This window comes from Odocoileus virginianus, chromosome 26 (assembly GCF_023699985.2).
Source record: "Odocoileus virginianus isolate 20LAN1187 ecotype Illinois chromosome 26, Ovbor_1.2, whole genome shotgun sequence".
NCBI lineage: Eukaryota > Metazoa > Chordata > Mammalia > Artiodactyla > Cervidae > Odocoileus > Odocoileus virginianus.
The window spans coordinates 36,834,859-36,858,895 of NC_069699.1; the positions used below are offsets into that span (position 1 = coordinate 36,834,859).

Below are 24,037 nucleotides of genomic sequence, written 5' to 3' on the forward strand. Positions count from 1 at the left end.
TATATATATATATGTATATATATATATATAAAATATTTTCAAGTAAACTATTACACGGGCAAATAGTTTCATGGTTTGTGTGATATAAACCAAGTCCCATTTGTATTTAAAACTGCAAGTATCATCCCCTCAAGGAAATCTTCTCTGACACTTTCCTTCCTCTATGCCTCCTTTTGTAGAATTGACTCATTGATTTTTGATTTGCTGAAAGGTTGAGGTGATTTATGAAAAATTACAAATATAATCATCATGACCACACTTTGACTGAATCAGGGAATCACAGAGTTAGACAAGATTTTAGATGTCACTTTGTCCAACCACTCATTTAGCAAAAGAAGTGTTGTTGCTGGTAGAGGGTCTCATTATGTTTTCCATGATAACTTTCATTGTTAGAAATTTATTCCTCATGTTGAATAGAAAATTCCTCTCAGTGACAAGCACTTGTGGGTCTGAGTTTTAACTCTACAGAATCAATTCAACTCCCTTTCCACAAAATAGATCTTCTCATGGTTGAGCCCAGCAAGAACATCTTGAGTCTTCTCTTTTTAATTTTTATTTTAAAATTTTTTTAAAATTTATTTTTGAATCTTCTCTTTTTTAGGCTAAATATCTCCAGTTCTTCAGATGACTACACTGTGTTTCTTGCACAGTTTTGGTGCCGGTATAGCAGAGGTTGATGTTTGGATTTCTTGACTTTCTAAAGCAATCTGCTTATCTTTCATTTCCCTTTCCTTTTCTGGTTAGTTTAAGAGTTTATCTATAAGCTGAACTTTATGAATTAGTTATGGCTGCAAGTAACAAAAACGTAACACAAACCAACTTAAATAAGACAAGTCTCATTTAACTTTCAAATCCAAGGGGTAGCTTCAGGTAAAGATGGAGTCTGGGATGCAATACCACCTGGGCTCTTTTCATCTCTCTTCATCTCTGTGTGTCCCTGTTTGACTTAATTCCTAGGTGGGCAAGATAGCCAGCAGCCCCACATAGCAAATATGGTATAACTTGTGATCAAAGAAAAGGAGGGACCATCTTTCATGGTCTCTGATGAAATGGTCTCTGAAGAAATTGGCTCCGCTTGGGCCATAAGCAGATCTCTTAACCAATCGTGTGGCCAAGTAGTTTGCTTGGCCAAGTTTGTTTCCTCTGAATACCCCTTCACCTGCTCCTTTGGGAAGGAACACATGTGATTAGTCCCACTAGAGACACTTTGGATTAAGAAGGATTACTGTGTTACAGGACACGGTTGGTTACCCAAAGGAGGTAATCTTGGGAAGATAAGCATGCATCTACCAAGTTACTCAACATGTAGAAAAGCCACTGCTCAAACATTTGAGGTCCAACACACAGAAATGATATGGCTGGGGAAAAACAGATGCAACGATCAGATGGAACACCTTTTTATAATATGCAGGCCATTTTCAACTCAAAGTTCCCCAAAGGTACTTTATACATCATCAGGACTCAAATCGTATTTATCATAATATGGAGAACTGCCTACAGTGTTCTTAGGTTAATATTTTTAAAAAATCACTTTTCATCAAGAGCATAGTATATTGGTTTACAGTCATAATGCTCACTTGCTTACATGTCTGAATTGTACTTCATTGTTTGAAGCAAGGTTGTACATCCTGTTCCATTTTTTAATCTATTCTGATTTGAAAGATTCCCTTTTGTGAGACTATTCTTTATGATATTTTAAAAACTACATGGAGAGGTGGAGGCTGAGCTAGATTAAAGTTGTACAAATCTGATTAACATCATCTGCTCTGTTTCAAAGGTCAGGTGCATTCAACGAATTTACTTTGAAATTATTTTGTTTATTTTGTGGGCATATACATCATGAGCTTTGTAAAGGTCAAAAGTAGAGTTTGTTTTTGGATTCTAAAGCAATCTGATTTCCATTCACAGTATGCTTTGGTGACCCTAAATGCAGAAGTAGGCCCAGTTAAGTCATACTTCCAGTTTGTGTTTGGTTTCATTTTCTCAATAAGAAAAATCCCTCCTAGATTAAGGCAGTGATGAAATATCATTTTCCCTAAATTACTTTTATTTTCAACTAGGTTCATGAGAGAATGCTACTCATAAATGACATCTGAACTCTGAATGTTGGTTTCAGGAACATTTTGTTGACAAAGATGTAGAGGCATCTTAGTCGGCTAGAGTCTAATCTGAAAACTAAAGTGAAGGTCAGTAAAGTTAGGACTTCTGGGTTTTATTAACATTTACATGGTAGGGGTCCTGAAGTTTTTTAAATTAATATATGTAAAGTCATTGTACATAGAGAAGAGGCTTCAATAAATTATGCAGTCTTATTTACTATTCAAAAAAATAAAGGATCTAGTTATATACACCAAATATTTTTTCATTAATTATTTTAAATAATTTACCCCCCTTACCATATGTACTTTACAAAGATAAAGAGAAAGTCAGAGTATTTTGTATTCATGTTCATTAACATTCCGGTGGAATAAAAAACCTCAAAACGACTCATGTATGAATCAGTGAGGCATGGCTAATTACAGTTTTCAGTCACACAGCCAATAACATTCACCATGAAACACGACTTCTGTTAAATACATCTCTCTGAATTTTGGGGGGAGAGTGGAAGGAAATAGGGAGGTTGCAAATTGCAATTTTAAAATGTCTAAATATTTTAGGGGCTTGTACATTATAAATCTCTTTCAGGCAAGTATTTATCACAAACATGACATCCTGTTATCAAAACAGACAAAACCCCCACAGATTTGCTTTAAAAACAAAACAGAAACAACCACAAGTCCTGAGAATGGACCATGTACTATATGGAAACAGAAGAAACTTCTTGAAACATGAGGAAATATGATTTACCATAAATTAAAAAAATACGTTTAAAACAGATTTTTCCTATCCCTCACAAAATCATCTTGATACTATGACTCTCTCCATAAATATATTTAAAAATGAAAATATAAGAGCATACAGAGGACACAGTAAAAGCTGAATGTCATGACTAAAATACTCAAATTTAAAAGCAATTTTGTAATGTATATTTGAAATCTCTTCTGTTACATTTTTGTTTAAAGTATTTTCCCTTCATGCCATCCATATTGTTGACTACCCAAAAACTACATGAACAAAACATTAACATCCACATTTTATTTTTAATTTAAACAAGTATTACTTCAATGACATAACAAATGTATGGTTAAAAAAGAAAGTTCAGAAGTCAAAAAACAAACATTATAAAGTAAATAAAAGATACTTATGCCACCAATCCCATCTTATTGCTCCAATCATTGTTCAAAGACATTTGGGATGCTCTCAGAAGTTTTCCAGAGAAGGAAATGGCAACCCATTCCAGTATTCTTGCCTAGAGAATCCTGTGGACAGAGGAGCCTGTCCATAGGGACAGAGGCTGCTGTCCATAGGGTCACACAGAGTCAGACAGGACTGAAGCGACTTAGCATGCATGCGTGCTTTGGAGAAGGAGACAGCAACCCACTCCAGTATTCGTGCCTGGAGAATCCCAGGGACAGAGGAGCCTAGTGGGCTGCCATCTATGGGGTCACACAGAGTCAGACATGACTGAAGCGACTTAGCAGCAGCAGCAGTTTTCCATACACGTGTAAGCACAAATCCACAATTTCATATATCTGTAATTCTGAATTCCAAAAAGGTCTGAAAACCAAAAGGCTGACCTAAATGGGGGTATCTATAGTGTTTGTTTATCCTGTATGTGTTTCATTGCATAAGTATTAATCTTTGATGACAGGGTGCTATCCCAAGACTGTTCCAGGAATGTTAAACACTAGGTACTATGAGCATATATTACCTTTCCAATAACAAAAAAAAAAAAAAAAAAAAAATCATTAATTTTCAAAAGTGACCTGTCCACAGAATTTTGGATGAGTGATTATGGATCGTGATAATTTTGTAACACATAGTCCTTTTGTTTATATTAATAGATCATTCCATATATACCGCCTGGCAAATATATTTATGAAATAGTTCAACATTTTCCCTGAAGACCTTACCATGGTCTACAGTCTGGCTTCTTGTGACCTTTGACCTAATCTCTCATGACTTTTCCTCTCATTTATTTTCCTCCAGCCACATGGGCCTCCCTGCTCTTCTTTCACCTTGTCAAGCGTCTTCCTATTTAAGGCCTTTACACTGATTCCTCTGCCTGGAACATTCTTCACAGATTCCCTCCTGGTTGGCTTCCTCACTTTACTGAGATGTTTGTTCAAGTGACTCCTCTTCAAAGGGGCCTTCCTGACCACCTTATCCAAGAGAAGGCCATCCATCATTTAGTCCCTCCCACTGCTTATTTTTCATAGCATTTAAAAAAATCAAAATTTATGACATATCATGAATTGTTTTTACTAGTGTATGGTCTATCTTTTCCACTAGAAGTTCCATACAAGTAGGAAATGTTTTTTATGACTTATTTACTGCTGTATCCCTAGCACTTAGAACAATGCCTGATATGCAGTAGGTGCTCAATAAGTATTTATCAAATTCAATTTTTCTTTTGCCTCCAAGTCTAGCAATTTATTTAATAGTTACAAGGCTCTCAGTTGCTCTTATGGCAAATTAAAAAGGATGCCTATCTAATTCCCATAAGCTGACCCTTGGGACACTTCTAGCCTCCTTCCCCATTGCCCTAACTCCATTCTAGATTTGGGCCTGGTGAATCTACTGTGTCTGAGCTCTGGCACTTGTCATATGCTATCTTTGCTTCTGCCTAAAACCCCCTTTCTCCTCCACTGTATGTAGCAGGATTGATTCATTATGGTATTGACTTCTATTGTATCATATTGATATGCTCACCTATTTATGCTCACCTATTTCAATGGAGGTTTATGGCCTCCAGTGAAATATAACACCAGGGACTGCATCTCATTATCTGGTGACTCCTGTCCCCTTGCACAGTGACTGACCCAGAGGAACCCTCAATCCATGAAAAAGTAAGCTGAACTGAAGTTGTATTCTATTCTGAAGTAAATTCTCTACTAAGGAAATATACTTTTTAATTTTTAAGAAATGCTTAGAGTGGATTTTATCCTCTAGAATGAAGAAATGCCTTTAAAGCTGCAGTGAAACCAGGGGAATATGTTTAGAGGCATAATTTCTTGAAGGAGAGTGATGAAAAATCATAGCTTATCTCTGAGCCACCCTAGTGAGATCACAGCTTGGACACTGAGCTTAGTTTTATGCACCTTATGTTCTAGGTAACTGGAAGATGATTGCAAAGGATGGCACTAAGAAGGATTAAATGTGATTATTTATGAGGCATAGTTAAAAGGAGACAGCATGCATATGTTCACTAACTATAGGGAATAGACTACTCTCTAAATATCTGATGAACAAATCTATCCAAGGAATATATCTAATACAGAACAACAAATGGATAAATATGATGAGAGAATTAAAGAAAAATATAGGGGAAAATTTTATAATTTTCAGGTGGCTCTTATTAACAATCAGAATTCTCCAATAGCAGTCAAAAAGCTGAGTGATTATGAGGTGAGAAATTTGTGAAGGAGGCAGGAACATCTGAGTACAGCTGAGTTTCCCAAGCTTTTTATACTCTTGCTACAAAAACAATGCATCATTTTTCTTTATTCCAATACTATATGTTCCTATTAGATATGATTTTTTTCCAGTTAAAAAAATACCCCTAAGATTCTTGTCCAAAAGTCTGCATTATAACTGCAATATATGGCTGAGATGAATTATGTAGAGGGTTCAACACTCAGACCTCTAGGCCTTTCCAGTTTTGAAATTGTTTTCATGGTAAAGATTTCTTTGGAGGTCCTGTGAGCTGTTGGGAGTGTCTGACTAAAGCAGCAGTGTGTGTGATGACCAGGGTTTTTTACACATCAGGATGGTCCTAAGCTTTGTGATAATCAGAGGTTATTGCTGGGTTACTTTTGCTGCTTCACTTTATGGCTTCAGTTCAGTTCAGTTCAGTTGCTCAGTCGTGTCCGACTCTTTGCAACCTCATGAATCACAGCACATCAGGTCTCCCTGTCCATTACCAACTCCTGGAGTTTACTCAAACTCATGTCCATTGAGTTGGTGATGCCATCCAGCCATCTCATCCTCTGTCGTCCCCTTCTCCTCCTGCCCCCAATCCCTCCCAGCATCAGGGTCTTTTCCAGTGAGTCAACTCTTTGCATGAGGTGGCCAACGTATTGGAGTTTCAGCTTCAGCTTCAGTCCTTCCAATGAACACCCAGGACTGATCTCCTTTAGGATGAACTGGTTGGATCTCCTTGCAGTCCAAGGGACTCTCAAGAGTCTTCTCCAACACCACAGTTCAAAAGCATCAATTCTTTGGCGCTCAGCTTTCTTTATAGTCCAACTCTTACATCCATATATGACTCCTGGAAAAAACCATAGCCTTGACTAGATGGACCTTTGTTGGCAAAGTAATGTCTCTGCTTTTTAATATGCTGTCTAGGTTGGTCATAACTTTGTTTACAAGGAGTAAGTGTCTTTTAATTTCATGGCTGCAGTCACCATCTGCAGTGATTTTGGAGCCCCCCCCAAAAAGTCATCCACTGCTTCCGCTGTTTCCCCATCTATTTGCCATGAAGTGATGGGACCAGATGCCATGATCTTAGTTTTCTGAATGTTGAGCTTTAAGCCAACTTTTTCACTCTCCTCTTTCACTTTCATCAAGAGGCTTTTTAGTTCCTCTTCACTCTCTGCCATAAGGGTGATGTCATCTGCATATCTGAGGTTATTGATATTTCTCCCGGCAATCTTGATTCCAGCTTGTTCTTCTTCCAGCCCAGCGTTTCTCATGATGTACTCTGCATGTAAGTTAAATAAGCAGGGTGACAATATACAGCCTTGACGTACTCCTTTTCCTATTTAGAACCAGTCTGTTGTTGCATGTCCAGTTCTAACTGTTGCTTCCTGACCTGCATACAGGTTTCTTAAGAGGCAGGTCAGGTGGTCTGGTATTCCCATCTCTTTCTGAATTTTCCACAGTTTATTGTGATCCACACAGTCAAAGGCTTTGGTATAGTCAATAAAGCAGAAATAGATGTTTTTCTGGAACTCTCTTTTCGATCTTTTTGATGATCCAGCAGATGCTGGCAATTTGATCTGTGGTTCTTCTGCCTTTTCTAAAACCAGATTGAACATCTGGAAGTTCACGGTTCACATATTGCTGAAGCCTGGCTTGGAGAATTTTGAGCATTACTTTATGGCTTAGCTGAATGCAATGAGTGGTGTTGAGTTGGCCAAAAAGCTTGTTGGCCAAATGAACTTTTTGGCCAACCCAATACAAATGTTGGGCCCTTCCAATACTTACCCTGTTTGCTTTGGTAGCAATAATATAGTCATTCTTTTATGCATATTTATTGATTGCTTACCACTGAATAAGACAAAAACAAAGTTCTTGCCTTTAGAGGCTCACATTTTATTTGGAGGTGACAGATGATAAACAGAAAGGCAAGTAAATAGGGACTGTAGTTTCAACTAAAGATACTTGCTATGAAGAAGTGCTATTATGGCACAACCCACAGAAAGTTTTCATAAAATTGTCCTCTACATGTCTCCGAAGAACACATACAAAAGGCCAACAGATACATGAATAGGTGCTCAACATCATTAGTCATTAGGGAAATGCAAATCACAACTGCAGTGAGGTATCACCTCATACCTTTTAAAATGGCCATCAACGAAAAGACAACAGGTAACAAATGCTGGCAAAGATGTGATTAGAGAACCCTTGTGCACTGTTGGTGGGATCGTAAACTGGTATAGCCATATGGAAAACAGTATGGAGGATCCTCAAAAAATTAAAAATTGAACTATCATATGATCCAGCAATTCTACTTCTGGGAATGTATCCAAAGGAAATGAAAACACTAACTCAAAAAGATATATGCATTCCCATGTTCATAGCAGCATTATTTACAATAGGAAGACATGGAAACAATCTGTGTTCATCAGTGGAGAAATGGATAAAGAAGTTTTTATATACATACATATACATATTTATATATGGATAGATATACAATGGAATATTATTCTATCATTAAAAATACAAGAAAACACTATTTGTGACAACATGGATGGACCTTGAGGACAGTATGCTAAGTGAAATAAGTCAGACAGAGGCAAAATTCTATCTCAGTTATATGTGGAATCTAAAAAAAAAAAAACCCAAACAATAAAAACCCCACACCAAATTCATACAAAAAGATCAAATTTGTAGCTACTACAGGTAGGGGTTTGGGAGAGGGGGAACTGGAGGAAGGTGTTCAAAAGATACAAACTTTCAGTCACAAGATAAATTAGTACTAGAGTTGTAATGCAGAACATGACTACTGCTAATGCTATTGTATGATATATAGCAAAGTTGTTAAGAAAGTAAAACAAAGAGTTCTCATCACAAGGATAATTTTTTTCCTCTTTTCTTTCTTTTATTTTTATTATATCTATGTGAGAAGATGAATGTTAGCTGAACATATTGTGGTGATCATTTCACAATAAATGTAAGTCAAACCATTATGCTGTAAACCTTAAATTTATATGGTGATGTCTGTCAATGATACTTCAATAAAACTGAGGAAAAAGCTCTTTTAGGTCTAATGACACAGCCTATGCACTTAACGCTAATTTCTCAAAAACCTTGTCTTTTTCAATATCATGAAGTAAACAATGCACTGTCTCCAGCAATATTTTTTTCCCTTTCCTTGATCTCCTTCCTCCCCTCTCTACTAAACCCTAGTCCCTCTAAAGCCTCTCCTTAATTCCGCAAAGTTTTCCTAGCATAAAGAGGTTTTTGCTGTAGTTTTTGTCTGTCTCAGGGTTTAGAAAGTATTATCTATTTTAATTGCTCACATGATGAGGTATACAAGGTGATAGGCTGTTTGGTTTTTTTTTTTTTGGTCCATTTGTTTGGTTCTTTTTATATTTACTTATTTAATTTTGAATTACTCTTATTCTGCTAGTCTTGGTGACAAAAGCTTGTGGTGAACCAAAGCCACCTGTAGCAGAAACTACTGGTGCCCCATCAGTACGTAGCAGCACCTGCATCTCTGGCTTCCTCAGGCCACTGAGCAAATTTGCCCTTTTTGTACAGTATGACTAAGGAACCATGGACTTCACAGCCCCTGAAAACAGCTCCTAATTGTTGACTGGTGGGAGATGGCATTTAAACAACCCAGTAACTCAGTTCTTTTGTCCCTCTGGTGGGACAGCTCAGTCTAAGGCATGGGTTCTACATTATTTCCCAGAGTTCCCCTGGAAGATTAATTTCTGATCACCTTGAGCAGTAGCATGCTTGATAGAGCACCTTATTGTCTGTCTTCCCTTCCCCATTTCACTTTTCTATTCTCTCACTGGTGTTTCCTACAATTACTTCCTAAATAAACTACTTGCACTTGAATACCTCTCTCAGGATATATTTGCTGGAGAACACAAACTAAGATGCCATCTCTAGGTGACTATTAAAAGAAGCTACAGATCAAATTGTCATCGCCTCACTGACTGTCTTGGCACTTGGATGTCCTGGTTCCAAGGCAAGTGCCACACCTAAAGCTTTTTGTAAATGTACTGCTGAAGGTCATGATCCACAGCTGAACATGTATATGTTCATACTAGGTTGCTTGACAATGGTTTAATAATCATTAGATATTACTGTTTAGATCCAAAGTCTGTTTATGATATTTGCATTTGATTGCTAAGTAGAAGATGCAATGATTAAAGGCTGATACTTCCTCAGGAGAAGAGTCTAGCTGTTGAGCTTTCCAGTTTCATATGGTTCAGTGATTTCTTCCAGGTTTAGTTTGGCTGCTGACATTTGTGTTGAAATGTCTCATGCCAATCAGCTTCAGAAAAGCTGGGACTGCTGAGCTGAGCCTGTGCTCATAAAAGCTACAAAGAACTGTCATAATATAGGAAACATTTCAAATTAACATAAGATTAGGTTAGGAAGCCTGCACAGGGGTTTTAATTCCTATGCACGAAATTAGTCTGTACACATATTGATCACATTCCTGCTGTTTACCTGTAATTGTTTTCAATCTCACATAGTTTTCCCACAATTCTCTATTATTTTATGTGGCCATGGTGTCTGTGTGATACTCTGTAAACTGACCATAATCCACTGTGACAGTCTCTGAGTCAAGCTTCCTAAGACATCAGTATTTCACACCGGGACATTTTGTAGGACACCTTGCTACTCTCTGTGGGGTTCAAACATCAGAAAGGATGAGAGATCTAAGACCTGGTGTAATCACCTGCATGTAATGAAGCAGGCCAGAGAAAAAAGTGAGAAAAAAAAAGTAGAAAAGAAAATGGTGTCAGAGAATGTAGGGACACATCTAAGTGTTTGTCCAAGTGTAACTGCTCTTTGTTTCTCCCTTTTAAATGTAAAAGATGACTGGCAAAAATCTCTTTTTCCTAGGTAGTAGGACTGGGAGGAAAGGGCAGGAGGCAATATTAAAGAAGAGGTCTCTACAAAAAGTAGCATGGTATAGAGTCTGAAGGACAGGATCCTAGTCCCTGTTTATGAGCTGAATGACTGTGTGAAAACTATTTAGCTGTTCTGCAAGTTTCAATTGCATTTACTATAAAGTCAAATTTGTTTCTCATCCTCCACTAGACCAGGAGCATCTAAAGTTTAGCAACTAAGAATGATTCATTTTCTCCAGTATCTACATGGCACTGGACACAGAATACACAGAAAAGACTGATTCTGAATTCAAACAGAGCAAGCACAAGGGCCCCACGATGGTCACAGACAAATTTAATTTATCTGTACCAAAGCAAGCGAGAATAGAGAATAATTCAATTCCTCAAAATATATTTACTGAGTGTGGACTGTATATATATATATATATATATATATATACTGTGTGTAATATATATATTATGGGTATTTATATACAATATATAAAACGATTATAACAAATTTTATAGTATATAAACATATAATTATATAAATTTATATTGTAACTTTATATAAATTTAATACATATAAAATGTTACACTATATGTATTACTGATACTGTACTTATACTTCCAATAGAAACAGTGCTAGAAACAGTGCAATGATCAGAAAAAAGCGCCAAATCTAAAGCAGATCTTTCATTCTAGGGGCTTGAGTGAGTGAAAATCGCTTAGTCCTGTCCAACTCTTTGAGACCCCATGGATGATTATACAGTCCATGGAATTCTCTAGGCCAGAATACTGGAGTGGGTAGCCTTTCCCTTCTCTAGGGGATCTTCCCAACCCAGGGATTGAACCCAGGTTGCAGGCGGGTGCTTTACCAACTGAGCCACAAGGGAAGCCCAAGAAAACTGGAGTGGGTAGCCTATTCCTTCTCCAGCGATCTTCCCGACACAGGAACAGAACCGAAATCTGCATTGCAGGCAGATTCTTTACCAACCGAGCTATCAGGGAAGCCCTCATTCTAGGGGACAAGATGATAAAAAAGATAAATTATATACAATGCTTGGTTAAGGGTAAGAACTAAGGAGAAAAATAACATACAAAAAAGAAGAAAGGAATGGACAAGAGGGTCTGTGGTACAATTTTAGTTAAGATACCAGGGAAGGCGGAGTTCACTCATAAACTGGATCAATGTAAGGCCTGCGGGCCACGTTCTGAGAGAAACAAAAGAAAAGGCTTTAGGAACCAAAAAGATCCGGAATAAGGCGAAGAAGTGATAGGAAATTCAGACAGTGAGGAATAGTGAGGGGAGTAAGTTGAACGCATTTGGGAGGAAAGAAGGAAACAAAAATATAGCACAGCCTAAACAATGATGTTACTTTTTACATTTGGTTAAAAAAAAAAAAAAAAACTGTGTGAACTATGACGAAACTCTTAATGAGGAGATTCTCACCTCAGCTTCTCTTCAGAGAGGGACGGTGTTCCCAGCCGCTAAACAGAGATTTTGTTACTGTAGCTTCTGATTGGCCCGGTGTAGGCGCGTGCTCTGCGCCTATTGGCCCGCGGCCCTGTCCCCGGACGGGTAGCCATCTTGGGTCCCTTCAATGCTGCACAGGCATCTGGGAGTTGTAGTCCCCGCTCTGTTCTGTCCAGTCGCGGGACTTTTTGCCCTCTGCTCCCGGGAACCTCAGGCAGCCACCCCCGTGGGCACAAGCCCAGGCGCTGTTCCTGCCCAGCGCTCCCTCCCTCTGCCTTTACTTCTCAACTGCCAAGATCTTGGAAGGTAGGGGCTGTGGGCAAGCCCAAGTCGAACAGCGTTTCTCTGGCGCAGGTCCGGGTTTCCACACGCGTCTGGTCATTACTCCGGCGGCCCAGTGGGGCGGAGTCTTAACTGGGTCCTCGCAGCTACTCGGGACGTGGTGGGGGTCTGTCCGGAGGACCTTCCCACGTCACCGAGCCTTTACATGGCTTGTTCCTGAGCATAGCCCTAATCCTAACCTGCCCCTCTTCTCCTGTATTTTATAAGTGGGTAAACTGAGGCATGGGGTCACGCCAGCGGTTCCAGGGAAGCCCCAGCTCCCGGTCTTGGTGGTGTAGGTGGCACTGGTCACTTTAGATGGTTTTCAATTTCACTGTTAAGTAGCAGGACCTTCTGCTGCAACAGATAACGATCAGTGTTAAAACACCCAGCTCTTGGTTCCCGCGGTGGAGGGGGGTGGTTTGAACACGTGTCCAGAAGAGCCGAGCAGGGTACAGGGAAGGCAATATTTTGGGAGACAGTTTTACACTTAATATTTAAGAAACACAAAAAATAATTCATTATAGGAGGAGAAAAATCAGTACTTTGTTGGACTTCCTTATATCTTTTCATGGCTTAATGTTTTTATATGAAAACGTGGGGATTTTAAAGGTGTGTTCATGTAGGAGAAAAAGGTCCGTCAGTGAAACTGGAGCTGGATTTGCAGCCTCCTCTCTAGGATCAAATTCTGCCTTTGCTGTATGACCAGCTACTGACAGTGCATACCTAGGAAAAAAGAGCTCAACGCTCCCTGCCCAAGTGGCCTAAGGAGCTGCCAGGAGTTGAGATGTAAATGAGGTCTTGCCTGTGAAAGTTTGCCCCTTGCAAACTTACAGCTTTATTACTGTGGGCCTCTGAAAAACGTGCTGGGAACCAGCACAAAATACGGCCAGAGGTTGTTTTAGAAAGGCTCTGAAACTTGCTGGGTCCCGGACTACCGAGGGCGGCCCCAACTCGCACCTGTTAAGGCGGTGTACCTGAACTCTCCACTTTCTGGCTCCATTTTCTCGCCGGCGGCCCGGACCGCTGAGGCTTCTGGGAGTTGCAGTCCGTTTTCTTGCTTACTGGCGGGCTGGTACTCCACCTCCCAGTCTGCCGATTGGCGTGGTGAGGTGTCTCCTGGTAGATGAAGTTTCCCTTCAGCCGTTGCGTGGAGCAGCTCCTAGACTCCGAACTACAACTTCCACTTGGCGTTGCGTTTTTGGCTGCCAATCTTTGCGTCCACCTGCTAGAGCCACTACAGCCGAGTCTATTGAGATAGGTTTAGTAAAAATGTGTTTTTGTTGATTGTTTACGTTCTTCCAAGTACCAAGTATAGGAGATTATTGTTTACGCTCTTCTAAGTATATTAGGCAGGGATTATGCATGTTTGCAAACAGTGAATACTATATTTCACATTTGTAGATGAGTAAAAAAACTTGCGAAGATGAATTGTCTGCGGTCACACATTTAATAATAAAATGTAATATCTGTCTTATAAATAGACATTACTTTTAGTTATTACAGTTTAATCTTCTCAAGAGCTATATGAGAGGAACAGCCATTTTTTTGCATTTTCCATGTTAGAAATCTAAGGCTAGGAAAGTTAAGCAACGTGGCGAAGTTAACTCATCTAGTGAATCAGTTCAGTTCACTTCAGTCGCTCTGTCGGGTCCGACTCTGCGACCCCATGGGACCCATGGACTGCAGCGTGCCAGGCTTCCCAGTCCATCACCAATTTCCTGAACTTGCTCAAACTCATGTGCATTGAGTCAGTAATGCCATCCAACCATCTTATCCTCTGTCGTTCCCTTCTCCTCTTGCTAGTGAATAGAAGTACCAGCATTGTAACCCTGTCTTCTTGATAGTATCTGCTTAGAAAAACTACAGGGAGCCCATCCTTTCAGAGTATGGAATTTGGAATCTTTGCATTATACCATGTTGTCTCTGTAGTTAGACACTAAATGGTATCGCTTCATTTAAATCTGAGGCAAAAATCTTAGAACAGTTCCTGTCATATAGTACACATTTCACAAATGTTATCTATAAATAGTTTTATAATACCCTTATTTTAGAGAACAGGTAACTGGCCCAGGTGGTAAAACAGTTTGCCAGAGGTCACCCAGTCGGTTTGTTTCAGACATGAGGCTAGACCCAAACGTCTTCTTTCCAAGTCCTGGATTATTTTCCTTCTACCAACAGTCAACTAGCAGGAACACCAGATGTGAAGCTGTTTAGATAATGGTTTCTCTCCTAATTTGTTCTTTTAGGCCACAGACCAGTACCGATTGTTGTAAAGTCTTGTTTCTTATTGTTGGTAAGGTGGTAATATTTCATTAATTCAATAAATGTTTTTTGACTATTTTTATATGCTCATCTCTCTTTAGATATAGGGCCTCATGAATGAAAAGTAGCCAAGGGGTTAGGGCTAGAATGACCTTATAAACTAATTAACTTTTTCATTTTAAAAATTAGGGAAGTAAAAAAAGGTGGGGGGGGGGAGTGAGATACATCATGTGTCACAGTCCTCATCTCATGCCTTTGTTAGAAATACTCTGTTTCTGCAAGGAGACAGGGTTGGGAGGCCTCAGAGTCCTGTAGTAGCAGTAGTGGTGGTGGTGGTGGTGGTGGTGGTATTCGTTCAGTCGTGTTTGACTCTCTTCGATCCCATGGACTGTAGCCTGCCAGGCTCCTCTGTCCATGGGATTCTCCAGGAAGAATACTGCAGTAGATTGCCATTTCCTTCGCCAGGGGAATCTTCCCAACCCAGGGACTGACTGAACCTGGGTCTCCTCATTGCAGGCAGATTCTTTACTGTCTGGGCCATGAGGGAAGCCCCCATAGTAGTGTGTGATGTAACCTTTTAGGCTCATGCTTTCTTTTACTTAGTACGCTTGCCCTTGCCTTATTCCTATAATTTTTGGTGGAATGCTTTAGGAAATGTTTCTGTGTCCCTGTCTTTTTCTGTACATGCAGCTTCAGGATGTTCCTTTTGTATTTTGGGAATTTAGTCTTGTTTTGGCTATTACTCTTTTCTCTTTTGTCCTTTGAGACATGATAACAAAGTCTGACATTGTGTTTGCAGTCACATACATTTGAAATCTAATCCTTTAATACAGGTTATCATAAATGAACACATGAGTTGTTTGAATTATACAAAACTTTTGTTTTAGAAGATACATTGGTTCTTTCAGTTATGTATTCACAGATAATAAAGTAGGTGACTCTCACCTCTCATGTGTGAAAGATGATTTCTGCATGATTAGATAATAAAGTAGCAGTTTTAGAGACTTCCCTGGTGGTTCAGTGGCTGAAACTCTGTGCTCCCAAAGCAGGGGACCTGGGTTCATCCCCTGGTCAGGGAACTGGATCCTGCATGCCACAACTGAGTTAGAAGAATCCCACATGCCACAACTAAGACCATGCATAGCTTAATATTAATAAATACATATAAAAATTAAAGCAGCAGTTTTTAAAATTACTCGCTAAACATTCCTGAGACAGTCATTATGGGACATGTTCTGCTCATCACCCCTGTCCCACCAGCTCTTTTCTAAATGACAGTCTGATCAATCATCTTCCAGCATATTGCTTGACCACTGGTAGACACTGAAAAAGTATCTGTGGAATTGCATTCATAAGCACCTTTGAGCTCTGTTCCCACATTTACCCCTTGAATCTCAGTTTTCTCTTTTAATGTTGAAATGCAGCTTTGAAATACAAGCTGTGGCAGGTTGCTTTCAATGTCTACATTGCAGAGAAAAATTTCAGCCTTTGAGGTCATCCTCTGAGGGACTGTTTCTTTGCGAATGTCCAGGTCTGTGACTTCTAAGATGAGAAAGTGATTCAAATAGCAAAACACAGAGATGCAATAGAGAGTGGTAGTATGAAGGCCTGTGATTCAAATCCCAGCCCTGCCTCTTCAGCATGTTACTAAAGCTTTGGTTTCCTCTCCTGTAAAATAGGGATAATAAGAATTTGTACCTTATAAAGTGATGATAAAGATTAAATAAGATAGTGTGTTTAAAGCTTTGAGCGTATTTTCAGGCACTCAATAGCTTGCATTCAATAGATGAATAGATCTTATTTTTGTTATTATTAATGTAAAGTTGATGAATAGATCTTATTTTTGTTATTATTAATGTAAAGTTGTTTATGAAAATATGTTTACTCAAGAGTTAAACTAGAGGTAGATCCCTATTTTATAAAAGTGTCTGTCATGTGTTTTCTTTTTAGCAAGCTTGGCCAACACATATAAAATATGAAGTTAGGGCTTCCCTGGTGGTCTAGTGGTTGAGAATCTGCCTGCCAATGCAGGGCTCACAGGTTTGATTCCTGATTGTTGAGGTTCCCACATGTCGCAGAGCATCTAAGCCCCGTGTGCCACGACTACTGAGCCAGTGCTCTGGAGCCCAGGAGCCACAGTTACTGAGCCCTTGTGCGGCAACCACGGAAGCCCATGTGCCTCCAGCCTGTGTTCTCCAACAAAAGAGAAGCCACTGCAGTGAGAAGCCCATGCATTGCAACTGTAGACCCCCCAGCCACAACTAGAGAAAGCCTGCACGCAGCGACAAAGAGCCGGTAGAACCAAAAAATAAATAAATCTTTAGAAAAAAAGTGTAGTTAACGGCAACATTTGATAACCCATCTTGTCAGCCCAGTGAAACACTCTTGTGTAGACAGATAGTGAAGCTTTTGGCTCTGCGTTGCCTGCTGAGAGGTGCCTGATCTCTGGTTTCATCTATATATGAAATCTTGGGTTGAAAAGCGGCTGACTGTCAGTGGGACCTTGTGTCCACTTCTAGAAAGGACTGGGCCTATCTCAGGAGCCTCAGGGTTAAAGTGAAGCAGTTGTCATCTAGCTGATGGGTAATCCTGGGGCAGTGGCCATGTAGACATGGCAGTGCTTCTTTCTAAAGCTGACAACTTCAATAGTCATGAGGTTACTGACAGAAAAGGGGTTTGCTCTTTTTCTTTTTGGCCAGGCAGCATGTGAGATCTTAGTTCCCCCACTAGGCATTGAACTGACCCCCTGCAGTGGAAACGCAGAGATTTAACCACTGACCCACCAGGGAAGTCCCAGAAAAGCAGTGATATAGGGGACAGGAAAGGAGAAACAGAAGGAGGATCATAGGGGACTTCCCTGGGGGTTCAGTGACTAAGATTCCACACTGTCAATGCAAAGGGCCTGGGTTTAATCCCTGGTTTTCAGGGAATTAGATCCGGCATGCCACAACTAAGAGTCCTGTATGCCACAACTAAAGATCCTACGTGCTACAACTAAGACCCAGCACAGCCAATTAAATAAATATTAAAGCACCACCAACAATATGAAGATCATAGCAAGAGCAAAGAGAAGATGAATGAAGGAAACAGTCCGGCCCTCTGTCGCGTTATCGTAATGTAATTACTGAGCACATTTATCCTGCTTCTAGCTCTGTGCCAGGCACTGCACTGCTATGCATTGGAGATACAGCCTTGAATGCTACTGATACAGAGGTGATCCTGGTTGTATATCCTAAGCAGTGAAGAACTTGAAGGAGAGAAGGAAGGAGGATAGAGTGTGTTGGGATTTGATAAGCAGAAAGGTCTCTGTACTTGGGAAATACAAATCCCTGAAAGGGAGAGATGAGGCTGCAGAGGCAGGCATGGGTGATGGTTTGCAGAGTCCAGTCCTGTATTGTAAACGAACTTCAGACTTTATGCAAAGGTATTTGTGAAACCATTTAAATATACATATATACATTTTTAAGTCATTCAGTTGTGTCCGACTCTTTGTGACCCCATGGTCTATACAGTCCACATTCAGGCCAGAATACTGGAGTGGGTAGCAGTTCCCTTCTCCAGGGGATCTTCCCAACCCAGGGATTGAACTCAGGTCTCCCTCATTGCAGGAGGATTCTTTGCTAGCTGAGCTGCCAGGGTAGCCCAAGAATACCTGAGTGGGTAGCCTATCCCTTCTCCAGGAGATCTTCCCAACCCAGGAATGGAACTGGGGTCTTCTGCATTGCAGGTGGATTCTTTACCAGCTGAGCTACCAGGGAAATCTTAAGGGGACAAATAAAATTGTTGGATTTATTTTTTAAAGAGTTTGGATGCAGTGTGGATGATGAATTTGTGAGAGGGCATGGTTGATGTGAGAAAAGCAGGTAGGCCTGTGTTTCTTTAACGTATATACGAATCTCCTGCTAATTCTAAAATGTAGAGACTGATTCAACAGATCTGGAATGGGCCAGAAATTCAGTGTTTGTAACAGGCTGATGCTGCTGGTCCATGGACTATACTTTGAGTAGCAAGCAGGTACTTAGGAGACTCTTCAGTGTTCTAGGTGAGAGATCATGGTGATTAAGAGAATGGACTCTATGGAGCAGAAGACCTGGATTCTAAACTTGGTTTTATCACTTACTTGCTGTGTGACATTGGGGAAAGTGACCTAATCTCTTTGAGCCTCAATTTCCTTATTCTCTGTGAAATGCGGGGTAATAATTTTCTGTTTCTTTATTCATGTTTAAATTTTGAATGAGGTCACCCCTGGAAAGGGTTATTGTGCTTGATACAGTAATTGGCATTTAGTACATGGCAGCGTTGGTTTTATTCTGAGTGTTACTAGTAAAAAACCACATTTTGCACCCTGCTCCATATTTCCTTATCATGTTTTGAATACTAGGTGAAATAGACTTCCTTTAATTCCACTGTTTTTCGCTCATGTCTAACATGTGAAGTGCTGAACTTATTCTAATCATTTGTAAAAATTCGAGCTTTATGGGCAAAGAAGTATATTTCTTGCAGCAATAGACTCTGAATTTTATGGCAGAAAATCTAAGCTCTTTCTAAATTTGAGGGAAAAATAAGGGAAAAGTGATTTGCTGGAGGGCTTAATACAATTTAAATATTACATATTTTGCGTGAATTTACATGTATCCTAAGGTTTTCTTATAATGATAAATAAGAAGGAAAAGAAAAAAGAATTGAGAAACTTGTTAAGAGGTTCACAAAAGGCACTCATTGACCATATTCTGAAACTTAAAAGACTTTGAATCATTTTGTTTTTTCTACTGTTCCTCATTATGGATTTACTTCTTTTTATTAACAATCAGAGTTCCATTAAAATTCAGTATATTTTTCGGTTTCTCAGGCTCACAGCTCTTGGAACTAAAACCCATCATAGATAATGTTGAAATATCAGTGCTTCCTTGTGAGGTTAATGCATGCATATTTTAGTTGGGCACAGGCTGGAGGAGAGTATGGTCTGCAGTCATTTAATTGCTAAAGTTTGTTTTATGTGATAAGAATAAAATTTTTATTTCCTGCAAGACGCGAAATCTCCTTTGTGTGTCTTCAGTTACAAAAAACAAAAACAAAAAACAAAAACTCACTTCTATTTCCCTCCACGTCCACTGCAGGACAGAACCTATTTGGTCATGTCAGTAGATGCTTGAGTGATGCCTTGAGGCTGGATTTTGTGTGTGTGCTTGGAGCCCTGAGGACAGGCAGAGCAAGGGGCTAGAACCTGCTAGAATAAGATTGTTTCTCTAAACCCTGAGGCACCGTCAGTCTCTGTCCAAGCTCTTCCAGGAACAAGCTTAGTGAAGAAAGAGGTAGTAATCTGCAGGAGATCAGGGAAAAGCGGGAGAGAGAGACAGAGACACAGAGGGGGAAAGAGAGAAAGAGAGAAATGAATGCGGAGGGTATGGAAGGGATAAAGCAACAGGAGGATGGTTGGGTGGAGGGGAAGGGAAGGTTGTTTTTCAGTTTTTCATTCCACAACTATGTGTGTAGATGGTGCCTGTGAGGTTGTGCTGGGCACAGCTTCCACACAGAGAGGCCTGTTTAATGTGAAGTGTTGATACCGTCATCAACAGGGAAGTGATGCTGGGGCTACAAAAACAACAGGTGGCTCCCAGTTGCTGGGTTCTGCCAGCTGAGGGGTTAAAAGCAAGGCCAGCAGACAGCGGCCACAGATACATCTGCAGCTGAGGCCCTCTTGGCTTCTGTCTGCAGGACAGAACGCTTCCTCTGAGCTATCTCTTCCTCTCATCTCTTGAACTTCCAACATGGCAACAGACCAAGGTCTCTCTGGCCCAGAGGAATTAGCTGTTTTTGGCTTCCTAGTGCAGATGAAGCAGCTGAGTTCAACCCTTGTGGGTTAGGGCCTTCCTGGAATTATATGCAAGCATGGTTTGGCCAGAAGCTTCTGCACTTCTAGCTAGCTCCCAGGTGCTGCAGATGTGGAACCATGGGTCACACTTGGAATATTAGTCTTCTCAATCCTTACAGCTTCCACTGTGTTGCCATACTATTTTTTTTTTAAATTAAAATAGAGTTGATTTACAATGTTATGTTAATTTCTGCTCTACAGCAAAGTAATTCAGATATATATATAGTCGTGTCCAACTGTTTGTGACCCTATGGACTGTAGCCTGCCAGACTCCTCTGTCCATGGGATTCTCCAGGCAAGAATACTGGAGTGGGTTGCCATTCCTTTCTTCAGGGGATCTTCCCAACCCAGGGATCGAACTCGTGTCTCTTAAGTCTCCTGCATTGACAATCAGGTTCTTTACCACTAGCACCACCTGGGAAGTAGGTGAAATGTAACAATGTTTATATATATTAATATTACATTCTTTAGTTCAGTTCAGTCTCTCAGTCCTGTCCGACTCTTTGTGACCCCATGGACTGCAGCACGCCAGGCTTCCCTGTCCATCACCAGCTCCCGGAACTTACTCAAACTCATGTCCATTGAGTCGGTGATGCCATCCAACCATCTTATCATCTGTCATCCCCTTCTCCTCCCACCTTCAATCTTTCCCAGCATCAGGGTCTTTTCCAGTGAGTCAGTTCTTCTCATCAGGTGGCCAAAGTATTGGAGTTTGAGCTTTCAGCATCAGTCCTTCCAACAAATATTCAGGACTGATTTCCTTTAGGATGGACCGGGTGGATCTCCTTGCAGTCCGAGGGACTCTCAAGAGTCTTCTCCAACACCACAGTTCAAAAGCATCAATTCTTTGGTGCTCAGCTTTCTTTATAGTCCAACTCTCACATCCATACATGACTACTGGAAAAACCATGGCTTTGATCGGATGGATCTTTGTCAGCAAAGTAATGTCCCTGCCTTTTAATATGCTGTCTAGGTTCATAGCTTTTCTTCCAAGGAGCAAGCGTCTTTTAATTTCATGACTGCAATCACCATCTGCAGTGCTTTTGGAGCCCCCCAAAGTAGAGTCTGTTTCCATTGTTTCCCCATCTATTTGCCATGAAGTGATGGGACTGGCTGCCATGATCTTCATTTTTTGAATGTTGAGTTTTAAGCTAGCTTTTTTACTCTTCTCTTTCACTTTCATCAAGAGGCTCTTTAGTTCCTCTTTGCTTTCTGCCATAGGGATGCATATCTAAGGTTATTGATATTTCTCCCAGCAATCTTGATTCCAGCTGTGCTTTATTCAGCCAGGCCTTTCACATGAAGTACTATGCATATAAGTTAAATAAGCAGGGTGACAATGTACAGCCTTGACATACTCTTTTCCCGATTTGAAACCAGTGTGTTGTTCCATGTCTGACTCTAACTGTTGCTTTTTGACCTGCATACAGATTTCTCAGAAGGCAGGTCAGGTGGTCTGGTATTGCCATCTCTTTAAGAATTTTCCACAGTTTGTTGTGATCCATACAGTCAAAGGCTTTGAAGTAGTCAATAAGGCAGAAGTAGATGTTTTTCTGGAACTCTCTTGCTTTTTCTGTGATCCAATGGATGTTCGCAATTTGATCTCTGGTTTCTCTGCCTTTTGTAAATCCAGCTTGAACATCTGGAAGTTCTTGGTTCATGTACTGTTGGAGCCTGGCTTGGAGAATTTTGAGCATTACTTTGCTAGCATAATTGCAGTTGTGTTGTAGTTTGAACATTCTTTGGCATTGCCTTTCTTTGGAACTGGAATGAAATACTGCCCTTTTCCAGTCCTGTGGCCACTGCTGAGTTATTCAGATTTGCTGGCATATTGAGTGCAGCACTTTCACAGCATCATCTTTTAGGATTTGAAATAACTTAACTGGAATTCCATCACCTCCACTTGCTTTGTTCATAGTGATGCTTCATAAGGCCCACTTGACTTTGCATTCTCATTCCAGGATGTCTGGCTCTAGGTGGGTGATTATACCATCATGGTTATCTGGGTCATTGAAATCTTTTTTGTATAGTTCTTCTGTGTATTCTTGCCAACTCTTCTTAATATCTTCTGCTTCTGTTAGGTCCATACCATTTCTGTCCTTTATTGTGCTCATCTTTTCATGAAATGTTATCTTGGTACCTCTAATTTTCTTGAAGAGATTGCTGTAGTCTTTTCTGTTCTATTGTTTTCCTCTATTTCTTTGCATTGATCACTGAGGAAGGCTTTCTTATCTCTTCTTGCTATTGTTTGGAACTCTGCATTCAGATGGGTGTATCTTTGCTTTTCTCCTTTGCCTTTTGCTTCTTTTATCAACTATTTGTAAGCCCTCATCAGACAACCATTTTGCCTTTTTGCATTTCTTTTTCTTGGGGATGGTCTTGATCACTGCCTCGTGTACAGTGTCACAAACCTTTGTCCATAGTTCTTCAGGCACTCTGTCTTATCAGATCTAATCCCTTGAATCTATTTGTCACTTCCACTATATAATTGTAAGGGATTTGATTTAGGTCATACCAGAATGGCTAGTATAGTAAGCAAAGTCTACAGAAGTCTCAGACCTTAGTTCCTCTTATCATTTCTCTGAAGGTGTACAGAAACTCATTTCCTCTCCTTATTGGAGATTACACCTGTATATTGTGTTAATATTGTCTCTTTTCCCTCTTGAGAAAGTTTGCTCCCCGAGGGCAGGGACCTCATTGGTGCTATCCGCTGGCCCATGGTAGACAGAATGAGTTTTGGCTCCTCATTACCATCAAGATCTGAAAGCCTGGGTCATCCTCGTGACTGCAGCTCCAAACGAATGGGTCATTGATGTTGTGCAGGTAATAGGAATTGTCAAATGCTGGGGAGTCAAGGAGGGACTCATAGGGAGGGAGTATGGAGAGGAGCCTGCTGTCTGCTTCTGAGCGCTGACTGCTGGCTTTTCTTCTCATTAGCTGTGTCACCTTGAGTAAGGTACTCAGTCTCTCTGTGTCTTGTTTTTCTGTAAAACAAAGATGATAATACTACGTAACTCTTAGAGTTGTTGTGAGGATTCCGTGAGATATGTTGATATAACAACGGCCTTGCACAGTGCCTGATGGGTAGTCAGCACTCGATACATTACCTGTGGGCAGTGTCATTAAGTCTGGAATGTTGCTCTGTCTACTTCCTGGCAAGTAGTTATACTAGTTTTCACTTTGAAGATCATAGCTAGATGTTTCTCATTTTATTGTGTTTTGGGGGAAAGTCTCATATTTGGCCATGAAATAAAAATGGAGAGGCTAGCAGTTCTGGCCATATAAAGTTTACCGAAAATGTTGGTGAACAACAACCCAGGATTCAGCACACAAAAAAATAAATGCTGGTTGATGTTCAATACAAAGAACTGTAAGTTAGAAAATAGCACATCTACCATGCTGTAATATTTAAATGCCTTCTCACTTAAGAAGTGAGACACTTAAGATTCTCATTAGCCCAACATCAGAAAAATGATAAATATTAATATTTGTCATCAAAGGAAAGCTTAGAAAGCAAAGCAGAGCAAACAACTGTTGTATTTCAAGGATTACATAATCCTGAATGAATTTTAATTCAACACCTCCAAAACTCTCTTTTTTAAGATTTCTTTATAAGGCAGTTTAATTGTTTTATCCAGTACACAAACTAGGAAAGATGTTCATTTAGTCAGAAAAAATTCAGGGGATTTGCTGATTCAAAGA

At 40.1% G+C, this 24,037-nt stretch overlaps 1 protein-coding gene and 1 long non-coding RNA gene across 12 annotated transcripts in view; one reads left to right on the top strand and one right to left on the bottom strand.

The window, feature by feature from the left end:
- Positions 1–13,230, bottom strand: part of LOC139031249 (uncharacterized) — a 251,906-nt gene extending 238,676 nt beyond the window's left edge. The window contains exons 1-2 of one of the 2 annotated variants that reach the window (XR_011483717.1): positions 13,159–13,230; positions 11,854–12,555 (exon numbers count right to left, since the gene is read on the bottom strand). This is a non-coding gene — a long non-coding RNA (uncharacterized lncRNA). The remainder of the gene's footprint in view (positions 1–11,853; positions 12,556–13,158) is intronic. The other variant, XR_011483718.1, reaches the window with a different exon arrangement.
- The window catches only part of FHIT (fragile histidine triad diadenosine triphosphatase), a 1,472,927-nt gene continuing 1,460,982 nt past the window's right edge, over positions 12,093–24,037 (top strand). For 8 of the 10 annotated variants that reach the window (XM_070455767.1, XM_070455768.1, XM_070455766.1 and 5 more), the window contains exon 1: positions 12,093–12,183. The gene's annotated coding sequence lies outside the window, so the exon portion shown is untranslated. The remainder of the gene's footprint in view (positions 12,184–24,037) is intronic. The other 2 variants (XM_070455774.1, XM_070455771.1) reach the window with 1 other exon arrangement.